Source organism: Falco punctatus (assembly GCF_963210335.1).
Source record: "Falco punctatus genome assembly, chromosome: 4".
NCBI lineage: Eukaryota > Metazoa > Chordata > Aves > Falconiformes > Falconidae > Falco > Falco punctatus.
In genome coordinates, this window is record NC_137583.1 from 72,511,378 (window position 1) to 72,523,960 (window position 12,583).

The following is a 12,583-nucleotide window of genomic DNA, read 5'->3' on the forward strand; positions in this document are numbered from 1 at the left end:
TCAGTCAGGCACACTCATACAAGAAAAATCCTATGAGAATGCATGCATTAAGTAGTTAATTATGGGCACATGCCCATAAGTCTGGTTTTAAAAGACCCTGATTTCAGTGAGAAACACTAAAGCAGTTTTAGCTGTCTAGACATGAGGACTTATCTACAGATTTTTACTAAATACACAGTTTGGCAAGTCTTAACACTTTCAACCTAAACTACAATTTTAACAGTGCCATTAGGTCTCTTATTAATGATTGATGGGCACCAAAACATAACATACTTCAGAGATATTTTACCCTTTGTTTCCAAATATGTTTCACATTATTACCATTGTTAAAATTTATCTTCTCCTATGTAAATTACACCTGAAATAACTGCAGAAAGTTAACTTCCCTCTTTTTCACTCTATAATAAGATTTGGCCTTGAACCTTCAGTAGTTCAATTTTCTATGCAGATTTAGAACTGTAATACCATTCAATTGTAGCAACAATACAATGGTTAACCTAACTATCCAACAGCTATAAAACCACACTGCTAAAACCCACCAGTAAGACACTAGCACATTACAATATATCAAGAATAAATCAGCTATGAGTACTTTAAGAAGAGCCTGAGATCAAAGATAATCACACAACATTATAATTAACTAATCTGGAATGCCTGAGTTATTGCTAAAGAGGTTTTTCATTCCTTTTCCTTAAAAATGCAATATTTACAACAGAGTTTACGCCGTCACTAGGAGAACACCAGATATCAGAGCCAATGCATTCATTACTCATGACGTAACTGGCAGCATGAGGAGTTCCTTGAAAACTGTATACTACAAAAATACAGTAGTTTCCATTAGTGTGGGAACATACCACATTTCTCATAGGATTCAAAGTATTTCCCTTAGCAACAATAAATCTACAGAAAAAGATACAAGACAGTAGTTAAAAGCATTGGCTGCAAGTGAAAAGAAGTCCTTAATTCACTATCATGAGGTAGTCTAGCAGTGTTTAACTTGTGAATATGCAAAAATTACTCTAGTTTAATAGTTTAGACCAACTGGGTTTTGGATTTCAACATAATTGATTTATTTAATATTTTTTAAAGGAGGACAAGTGCACATTTTCAGAATTTATTTTAGTTACAAACATGATTTCAAAGGAAAGCACTTTGAAAACAATCCAGATACTTTGTCCCTTGGAAGAGGTCACCTACAAAATGTCTCTTAAAATAATCTCTCTCCAAGCCACCAGGACATTAAGGGAAATTTACAGGAAAGGCTGCAATTGCAAAGCCACTTCTTCAAGTGTTTGAATCACCCATAAAAATAGTTCAAATTAAAACCCACATGCTTACTTGGATCTGATCACTTAGCATGTTGTTTTCCCACTAGCAGTTCAGATTTAGGAAGGTACCAGTGCCTCATTTACCCATCAATATGTGAAACTTTCTCTGTGACCACTGAACTGGTCATGCATGTAAAACAGTGCGCAGATAGCCCCATCAGTGCGGTGGTATAAGGCCATATTACCTGGGCAACACTGTCAGACGTACCAAAGTTGGGAAGTATTGGAAAAAAAACAGTGATTAAGGGAGGGCTGTTTATTTGGGTCAGAATGAGGGTGGGAAAGGAGAAGACCTGGGGAGAAGAGAAGGGAAAATCAGGGTTGTCAGATTGATGCAGTGACTGATGGTCTTTGAGGGTGCTTATCAAGCAGCCCCAGACCTGTAGGTCAGGTCCTCCCACGGACAGCTTAGAACTCATGGTGCTGGGTAGAACAGCCATGCTGGTAGGCATGGGGACTGGATTTGCTTCAGATAGAGAAATATCCCCCCTCCTCACACCAGCCTCCCTCCAGTCACGCACACCGGCTGAACAGTCCACTTGGGTTTCCTTCCATATCCTGCAGACCAGCACAGCCTGGCCACCCTACTTGGGTGACAGACACAGGGACTGCAGCCCAAGGGGTGCTACTAGATTGCTGGATTGCTGGAATTGCTGATATAAAATAAATTTCCCATGGGTTCTGGAAAGGTGGGACTTTGGTTTTATTTATTTGAAAAGACTGCCAGTCCAACAGCATACAGTGGTGACTGACTGATAACGTGAGATCATCTGATGGAGAAAGACCCAGTAACACATGCATTCCTGTGCAGCCCACATTCCCAGCCATCCATAACACAGGTAAAAAGACTGAAATGCCAGCTCTGGTGACAGTGTAGAAAGATGTGTGACTGATGTTATCTTACTTATCAGAATTATAGCATAATTATACCTAGCATTGCCCTTGCACAGTTACACAGCACGCAGAGGTTACATCAGGGTAGATTTACTGACTTCAATCAAACATTCAGAGATAATTTCTTACCCTTATATGATATCATTAAGCATGTGACAGAGCTGACAACACTTGAAATTATACTTGAAGAGTACAGTTTGTTCAGAAGAAAGTTGGAAAGTCACTTAAAAGATTTTGCTCTATTTTTGTGTCATTTTGCCAGGAACTAAAGAACACTGCTCCATTCTGCCCTGTCCCCTCTCCTGCCACGTTGTTGGCTGTAGCACTGGGAACACTTTGAAATTTCTGGCTATCCAACACTTTTCAACTTATTCTTTATGTCAAAGCTCATAGAAGAACTCAATTAAGTTTATGAGCTTTTGTAAGTGACCTTGCAGAGCCCAGTTGTCAGCGTTGAAACAGCTAGCATACAGCTTGTTTAATTTCTGTTTACAATGGGAAAAATCTAACACAAGTCTCCATGATATATCAAGAAACATTTTACAATTAAATGACCCAAGAATTTGTCATAACCCTTAAAATGAAAACTACCTAAGTGAAACTAATTATATACATTAGTATTATATTAATACTACATTAATATCACATTAGTAATTTTTAACAGTTGAAAATATATTTTCATGTTTTACAAATTTTTTACATAATTTACAAAAATTATATGTTTTGTATTTTTCCCAAAAGAATACAATTTATCAGTTGCTGAATTGCAAAGCTGCTTTAACTGGCAAAGGGTGATTATATTTCTTCTTCCTCTACAAAAATCTGGTCCTGAAAATATGTTATTTTAAGAGGAAATGAATGAATGTTCTATAGTTATATTTTGCCTCGTTAGCTTTATTCTCTATTAATAATGCCTCCAAAGATTATCACTGTGTATTCATGCCTTCCAAGTATGGTATTCCATGCATTTACGCACACCAAGTACTACACAGTCCTGTTTTATCACTGTTCAGAAAGAGACTAGGTCATTAAATAAAACCTCAATTTCCTTACAATAAAAAGTATAGTAAAAGTTAGAAAAAAGTGCACTCTTTCCTAAGAGAAAGAGATCAGAACCAAAAAGTCTGGTCTGTGAGAAATGTCATGGTATATGACCAACTACTGAGTCTGTAAAACAAGCTTTTCATGAGAAGAAGCGACAAGTTCTTGAACCTGGGGGTTGTATCGTGGTGCTTCTGCTGCATATTCATCTGTCTGCATTAAAGCAGAGTGCATCAACTGGCACTCTAATTTCTGACGACTAACGAAGGCCAGAATTATGCCAAGGCATACCAGTAACGTTCCATTTTCACCAATAGGCAGGAACAGCTCTAGGACTGGAATGAGACGATGGTTTATAAAGATGAAGCAGTTTTTCTGACCTGCCTTCTAATAAGAAATAAATTAAGAGGTAGGTATCAACAGCTGAGACAACGTTGCTTTGATTTCCCTGTTCCTTTTGTGCTTTTGGGATTTCATTCTGGTTTTCCTGATGCCTTTAGACATTCTTGCATCTTTAGGGATGAACTTCAAGGACAACTGAATGTCCCTTAGTAGTGAATGGCCCTTGTTAGCCAAAGAAAGAGTAAGCTAAAACTTCTGACACTTACAGTTTAACAGCAGGAAACCACACTGAGAAGTGCAGCAATAAAACAAAAAGTCTGTAAAATAATATATTGCGTATTAGTGCACTCAAAGGACCCAAAACAGCTACACACCCTTTTTTTTAATAACAGCATCCTCTCTTAGTCTTGGAGAGATTGTGTTCCTTAAATGCATCTCTCTCAAATTGTTAACTAGTCTTATTTCAAGAAGTAACATTTAATATTATTTGAAAATATCGTTCTTATTCAGAATAAGAGTACCTAGTGTACTAAACAGTGCTTTATGTCTTTCATGACCTTCTCTTTTGATTATTGTCTCCTATGGTGCATATGAATTCTTTATTCAACACAGGGTACATATAGAGGGAAATCTGACAGTAAAACCTCAAAATGACTGGAAGACTCAAGGGAAACCATATTAAAAAAATGCAATTCAGTCTTTGCCACAGGGCAGATTTCAAATAGGAAGTAAGTCTTCCAGTGGAAGAAAAAGCCCCAAACCTGCAAGTGTTTAACACAGATGAGCCCTGCAATAAAGGAATTCACACCTGAAGAATATGGTGCTGGTTTGGAATGTTGAATATGCAAACACTGAGGTGTTACTTGCAAAGCACCTCCTATTATTTCTAAAAATTCTGAATATAACAAGGTATTATTACAGTAACGATCAAAGTTCCTGTTGAAGCCTACCAAATTCAATTTACTTAATAAATTTCTCCCAGAGTTGGTTATGAATATTTTGCATTCAAGAAACAGGTTCTACAATGTGGCAGAAGTCTCACAGAGTGGAATGTGTCCTGAAGAGTGGCCAGGACACGCTGCAATGAGCAAACAGCATTTGTCCTGGAAACAGGGCACAAATTCAATATGCTGTATGTATCCAATAGAACTGAATCTATCATAGTAGCCATATACTTATTTACTGATGCAAAAATGACGCAAAGGAAATTAAGAAGCAGAGACAGCAGGGAGTCAGACCTAAAGGCAATCCCTTAGGCCTCTGCTGAGAAGGCATCACTGACAGGCTCTAGGCACAGGTCTGGATTTTTCAGTTCTTGAAACTTAAAGCTTTTACAGCTGTATTTTCTTCTTTGCTGTTTCTTCAGGGCGAATTATTTTGAATCCCTAAAGTCTTTTGAATTTCTTCTTTCATTACCATAATATTTTCACTTGTGATTAAAAGCATTTAGAAATCACATACAATGGAAGAGAGAAATGTTTATTGCCAGTGCATTTCTTGGGAACATAATATGCTTCCACATATGTAAATTCTTCACATGTTATTTGTACATCTATTTTTTTCTGTTTGATATACCTTTGCATATCATTGTACAAATTTATCTAGTCTAGTAATTAACTGTTATATTCTGTGTTAACAAGTGATTGTGCTGTTTTCGCTCTATAGAACATGTCTTACACCTCAAGAAGCAACAAATAACACTTCCTAGTAACTAGGTAAGTATATTCTTGATGATCATTCAGAGAGAGTATATTAACTGTTGCTTTTTTTTTATTGTGGTAATTTTTAGCATAGTTCTATCTACGACAATAAATAATAAAAATGCATACTTAACTTAGTTTAGTTTTCTGCAGAGTACTACATTCAGGTTGACTCTAAATACCCAAAACTAATTTCCACATGGGAAATCCTGTTCTTGGCTTCCTTCAAGAACAGGCTACCTAATGCATATGGAACTTAGGAAGGCTTTCAGTGTAATCAGTAGCCCTTAAGAACTTGGTATAAAATACTTAATGGCTAGACACAAATATTTTCTTATGAATGAGTATAAACAGACCAGTTTGAGCATATAACTACTAAATTTCCATGAAATTCTGATCAACTGTATCCAAAGCTTATTGACTAAAATACGGACACATTTATTCAATATTTCTGATGAGCCTTTCTTACTGTACGCATAATTTTTGTTCAGCATTACACATTACTTGAAGGACAGTACAACAATAGTATACAATAACTGCAGGACATTACAAAATCTATACACAAGCAGATCTCCAGCTGAAATTGAGTAACTGTGAGGAGCACAAGTATTTTTAAAAGGGAGCAAGATGAATCCAAACAGAAAATTATACAGCCTTAACCTACAGAGCTACTATGTTCGACACAACTTTTCTGTATCATCTAGAACATTAATCAAACACGAAAAGGTTAAAAATTCCCCATCATTCTTAGTTTTTAGAGTCTTCCTATGTATGGTCTCAGTCCACCAGCTGATCTTTTTTCTCCCTTTCTATTTCCCTTGGCTACTGTATTTTTTTGAATAATTCTCCCATTAATGCACTGATGATTTGAATAAAGAACTCATAAATGCTTATGCAGTTACATGTTTAAATTTGTCATGCATCACTAGAAAAATAAACCATTTACACTTTATACACTCTGGGCCCATTTATGCCTCTAGAAATGCAAGATATATCTGGCAATTTGTCATAAATGGCAACCTCAGTCAGCTTTAATCTTTGCAATTCAAATACAGGAAAATCACATCACAGATTTATATCGCCAGCTTCTTCAATTTCAGTAGTGGCAAAAAAACTTAGAAAAGAAAAAGGGAAATAACAGCAGTAATAACTAACCCACCGAAATATACGACTGGTATTCCTGTATCCAGATGAAAATGTCAAAGGCCAGTACAAACATTACTGTGAAAAACAAGCATAATTTCCTTTCATTCCCAGATTCTTCTGTAATTTCACCTTCTAGTTTACCTCAGACAACATTACCTTCAAAGTCAGGTTTGTATTTTTTCCTACACTCTCCTCTATCCCAGAATAAACTGAAGGTCTCTAAAAATTTCTCTTCGTCAAGACAGTTCAAGGCAGCTCAAATCGATTGTGACTGGGTCAACTGGTAACTTCTGCCTTTTTATTAACTCTTGATAGTGGAAAAAAACCCTAAAGTTTACATCTTAAGAAGGGGAAACCTCATTCCTCTTACCTTCCCTGTTACATGTGCATGGATACAAAAGTCTGTAGAGATTAGAAGTAGCAATTAGGCATCTGTGGTAAAGGCTTATGTATGCTACTACACACTATTAAGAAAAAACACCATAGGAAAGTGAACTTCTCATTACAGTATGAAGCCAGTCAACAACTTTCTACCTTTAACATGAATTATCCTCCAGCTTCTTTAAAATTGCTGCCTGGTAGTTAATGAACTCAGCACACTGCACATAAAGATGAAGTGCTAAAATTAATTATAGGTTCCAATTTGGAATGTTTGTTCAAATATGACTGCTTAATGTTAAAGATCAAGTAATCTGCCTGAGTCAAGCAGTGTTATCAACAGGGGTTATCACCCAGATCCAGCCCAGCCTCCCAGTACCAGCAGACTGATACCTTGCATATGCAGGCTACTACTGCCTACAGAAACTGCCATCAGTGCAACTCTGTTGGCTAGTACAGCCCAGCTGCTCTAAGGATGTGGGCAGAATCCTGGTTCCCCTGGTTCAAGGGAAAACCTTCAGAAATTTCAAGGGAAGGAAGACCTCTAGCTTACAGCAGACTACTTTTAACTTCTGCATGCCCTGATGTCCTTTTTGCTGATTGGATTATGCATGTATCTCAAACCCAAATCAGTGGGAATTACACTGATAAATAAGGACAAGAAAAACCAGAGGAGAGGATAATGTAATTAAACTTTTTGCCTTTTGTTTCCTGGTGCTTTGAATCCCCTGAACTTCCTGTAGCACACCACTTGAGTCCTGTGCAAGCAAAGGAAGACAATCTGGCAGCTGCAGGAGCTTTCCCACAGGTTTGCCTCTGAAGGATGGAGGCAACCCAGGCCTGCCCCTATTAACAGGAAAAAAACTGGGCTGCCAGTGGAGAGAGCCAAAGTCCTCATCAGAACTTCAGTGAGGAAGCTTGCTCTATCACCAAAGAATGCTCAGAGCTCTCTGCAATAGAAACTGAGGACTTGATAACAACCAGAAAGAAAGCAAATGGCACTGTCATTTCAGTCCATGATTACTGGACAGGAGTATCACATTAACACATTACTTATGCCACGACAGAATCAAAACAGCATCCTGTTGATTTACTGAAAAGAAATATAACAAACATGAGATTTTTTTCTTTTTGTTTTGTTGGTTGGTTATGGGAATTTTTGCCAATAATGGTGTGTTTCAGCCAAAAATATCTACAGCTGTTTCAGCTATGTCGGTCTTTAAATGTCAAAAGCCATGATTTATCGAAGGATGAAGTCCTCCATGCAAACCAGGGTTGCATAATCAATTGTTTCTTGTGCCATAGACTACTCCCATTACTGCATGGATGCATCTTTAAGCCCACAGGGATACTGCCGCAGTCAGCAGTTCTCAACTTATACCCTCCATCAGATCCTTCTCTACCCTCTTTCTATAACATCTTAAAAAAGCCCTATAAAATGTACAATATCTTTATTATTGTTCCACAGGTAGGTGACATTTCCATCTGTAGTATTTCCTGACTAAATCCACTTTCACAGTCTCTTCACAAGATCGATACTAATCCAAACCAGAGTAATAGCATGCCTGTAAATAGCAAGTGCTTCTATCTAAGCTTTCCTCTCATCCACGTACCCCGAGAACCTGAAACAAAATGAACTCATCCGAGGGGACCTTTCGTCCTCTCTGTTAGAAACACAGCGAATTTCATTTGTATTATCATTATTGTCAATATTTCAGGGTAAACCCATGCTCAGATAATTTTCCAATTATTTTGAAGCTTTTTCCTCTGTCTATTCTTCAAATTACTTGTTTAATTTCCTATTTTCAAGTTGACCCCAAATGCAGACACAAAAATAGAACTCAATGTAACCACACCATCCTCCTGGTGTTTCTGCATTTGTTTAATCCTTCCTTTCCAATACTATCACATCTCTTAAGATTCAAAGCTCTAGTTTGTCTTTCCCTTTATCTCCCTTTTCTCCCTTATAATTTTATCTTCTCTCCTTTTCTCTTTCACCATTTAATCCTCCATTTTTTTTCAAGTTACTCCATATTTCAAGAATTTCCAAATAAATACAACTGAACTATTCTTTACATTTTCCACAGATATCACATCCTTTCTTGAAACATTCTGAGCTGGAACAAGCATATTTCACTATTTACATCCCATTTTTCTTCTTTCATTCCTCGCTTTCTGTACCACTGTAACACTATGTGTGCCACCATGTAACTTCTTAAGTAATAAAGTGAGATATAAATATCAGACCTTTTTATTAGCTCAGGGAATTTACCAGGAATTGTAATTTAGTTAATTACATAAAAGTCAGTCTTCCTCCTCTGTAAATTCCACTCCTTGGAATTTGAGTGATACCAGGTGTGTGACAAAGAGCGTTAATAAGTAAGAGGACAGAGATAATGGATACTTTGCAGTCAAGAAGATTTCTTTCTTGAATACCAACAATGACGACTCAATTTAAATATTAATAAAGGCAGAAACATACTGTGTATGCACTCTTAAGCATCCTTACTTATGGTAATAGCAATGCAGCAAATTTCCTTCCCACCCAAACTTGTCTTTTCAGGGAAGAAGAGTTACTCTACCAAAGCGGCACAGAGACTTTGTTCTTTTTTTGTAGTGGGTACCACAATCTACAACTCCTGAGAACAGAGCAGAGCAGGAGGCTCCAAGCCTTTCAGCTAAAGAGCTAGAATTATTTTTGGGTAACTGTGGCTCAATGACCTTTCTATTCAGTAGGTTGCCTTGGCGTGGAGTCAAGGTTTGCAGCCCTCCAGCAGGGTTTGTACAGCTCCAAAGGGCAGTGGATGTCTGGATAGGAAAATATCTCGAACTCTGTAAGGTCATGCTGATTACATCAGGTACAAAATTAAATGTCTTGCACAGAATACTTAAAAAGTGTTCACTCCTGTAGTATACGAGTATAACAGACTGGCTAAACAGTTTACAGGAAATATAGGGAAAAAAAATCTTTCATTAATAGGCATAAAGCAGTATTTTGAAGATCCTATGGTACTTTCATATTTCAAATTTGGAAGTTCCTTTAAGCTCAAATCTCACCATAATTTGCTGCTTAGGTAAAAAACACAGTTTACAAACCCCCACCATGTCCCATAGCTGCATTTATTGTAATCTCCTGGCTTTTTCACAGGGGTAGGTCCTACCTGCAGTTTTCCCAGAGCTCAAGGACAGGATTGCTTCTATCTACATAAAGTAACAAAAAATAAATTTGCTTCTATAGGAAATAAAAATTCAATTCATGCACATAGGAGTCAATTTTTTTAAAAAAATATTCCATTAGGGATAATTAAATGGGTGCATTTTGCAAATCAAATATTAAAAAAAGCAAGGCATTAGATGATAAACAGATTTTACATTCAAGTTGTCTAGGTCGGCCTTAGTTCTTCCCAGTAACTTTCAGGAAGATTCACATGTGGCAGCACCAACAGCCTTTAGAGAGATAAGTGAAAATATTCTCTAAGTAATTTAAAACTAAAGTCACTGCAGCTCCCCCATGGCCATTTATTGAACTTAAAAAGCCACACATCTTGTGCCTAAGTGGCCAACACTCCTCAAGACTGCATGCAGAAAACCAAGGCTTTAATTCACATGTCTGGAAACCCCCGAGCCTGTATTAAAGCCATGCAGATCTATCAAAAAGGATCTACAGAGCTTTTAGGGAAGAAACAATCCACTAGGTTGTTGATTCCTCAGGTCTTTAAAGACACAAGAAATTAATTTCTCAGCCTTTCTATTTCTGAGGTGAGGATCTTTGCAGCAGCCAGGGGTCTGTCAGACACAGTGGTGCAAAATGTTGGCAAATGTCCCAGAAGCTGCCTGGGTTTTAAATACTGTAGCAGGGTTTTTTCACAGGGGAAGGCACCCAGGTACACCTTAAAGGGGAAATACAAAATATGCAGGTAGCAGTCTTTCGTACAAAGATACACCAGCATGGTGTGGTTTCTGTCCTTAGGAACTTGTATGCTAAAGACACAAGGATCAAATACGGACTTTAATTACAGAAAAACATAAAATTAGCAAACACACTGATTCAGCAAAGTGGTTGACCACAGTCTTCAGTTTTAAGCACATGAGAAATTTCAGCAGATGTTGAGTGCTTTGCTATATTGTAGCCAATTTTTTTTTTTTTTTTTTTTGCACTCATCCTTGTGATTCAGACTTGGACCTCATATTTTCACTGAGTTTGCACAAAGGTCAAGATCAAATTACCAGACAGATAAAACTTCCAGAGTCAAATAGTAGATCTTCAGGGAGTTCAAGATAATCTCCACTTGTTGGGATTTAAACCAAGTGATACTTTGAGCAGGTATCTGATCCTGTAAGGTGCCTTTGTACTTCATTGCAGGTTATGTTGGGTTTTCAAAACATTAGAGCACACACACAAAAAAATAATCACTTCTGTGTTCTGAAAAATTCTCATTACTTGCTTTAAACATACTCAGTGCAATAGCTATTCTGATATTATTATTTTTAAAGTTAAAATACTAGTCACAAAATTATCTTTGTATTTACTAAGGAAATCATACCTTCCATCACTTAGCAGTGAATAATGTTAATATTACATTGCCAAAGAGTGATTAAGTGATTAAACACCCCCTCCCCACCCTTCCAGAAAACCAAAGAGAAAGAGGTGAATGCAAGAATTACATAAACCTATCTCCATCTTTTTATAGAACTATGAATGTGTTACTTTTGCTCTCTGTTTCAAACAGATATCTAGTCATAACCATCAACTACTAACAGAATATACTTAATTCAAAATTAAGTCAGAAATCCTTACAAATCTCTTTTGCAGGTTTATTTATTTATTTATTTTTGAAGGGGGGAAAGGTTACATAAAGTAGAAGTAATCCCAAAAGCTACAGTTGTTTGGATGCTGCATCTGTTTCTTTATATAGCATGCAATTGCAATCCTGTAAATTGCCATTTTTGCACTCGAATTTTCAAATCAGGTTATAGTTTATACATTTCACATGTGCAACTATGGGTTTAGTGAAACAATTAAAGGTCATTAATGTCTGCAACATAGGGCTATGACATGATAGAACTCTGTACCAATCATTCAATTGAAATTATTAACAAAATTTACTATTTTCATGACATCATATATCTATTTCCTTTCATTTGCAAGCTGGTAGTGAAAGTATGGAGGGGGAGAGAGGTCTTTTTTTTTTTATTCTTGGTGATTACTCCACAATGCAAAATTATGGGTAAGAGTCAGTACCTTGGCGTTCTCCAACATAATCACCAGAAACAGCTATTTTAAATACCTAAACCTGTAGACAATCACAGCTGCAAACATACAAGATTTCTACCTCCAGGAAGACACACTGTGTATGTGAGCAGTTTATCCCCCAGTACCTAAGTTGGGGGATACAAACATTTATCAACTTCAACTATATACTAACACAACCTGCTTCATGGGCACACATAAATTTCTAAGTGATCTGAACCAACACTTGTTCATAGCTGTTAATCACTGACCAGTCACAGGGAAGGGAAGGTATCTGTGTCCTCACATCCCTTATTCCCAAACAACCCCAGTACTGTAGAAAATGTAATGAAATTAGAGGCAGCACTGTTGGGGCAAGATCTGGGGCTCAGGGAGGTCACTGAGGAAGCCCTAAAGCTATCTACTGAGCAGTCACCAGCATGCCCAAGTTTCTGCGTGGAACTGGGGTTTGATGATATTCTGCTTGCTTGGTAAAGCAGGCTGTGCACTAGCAGTGTTATATA

At 37.2% G+C, this 12,583-nt stretch overlaps 1 protein-coding gene across 3 annotated transcripts in view; it reads right to left on the reverse strand.

Annotated features, from left to right (window-relative positions):
- The window catches only part of CACNB2 (calcium voltage-gated channel auxiliary subunit beta 2), a 269,587-nt gene that overhangs the window by 148,942 nt on the left and 108,062 nt on the right, over window positions 1-12,583 (reverse strand). The window lies entirely within an intron of this gene.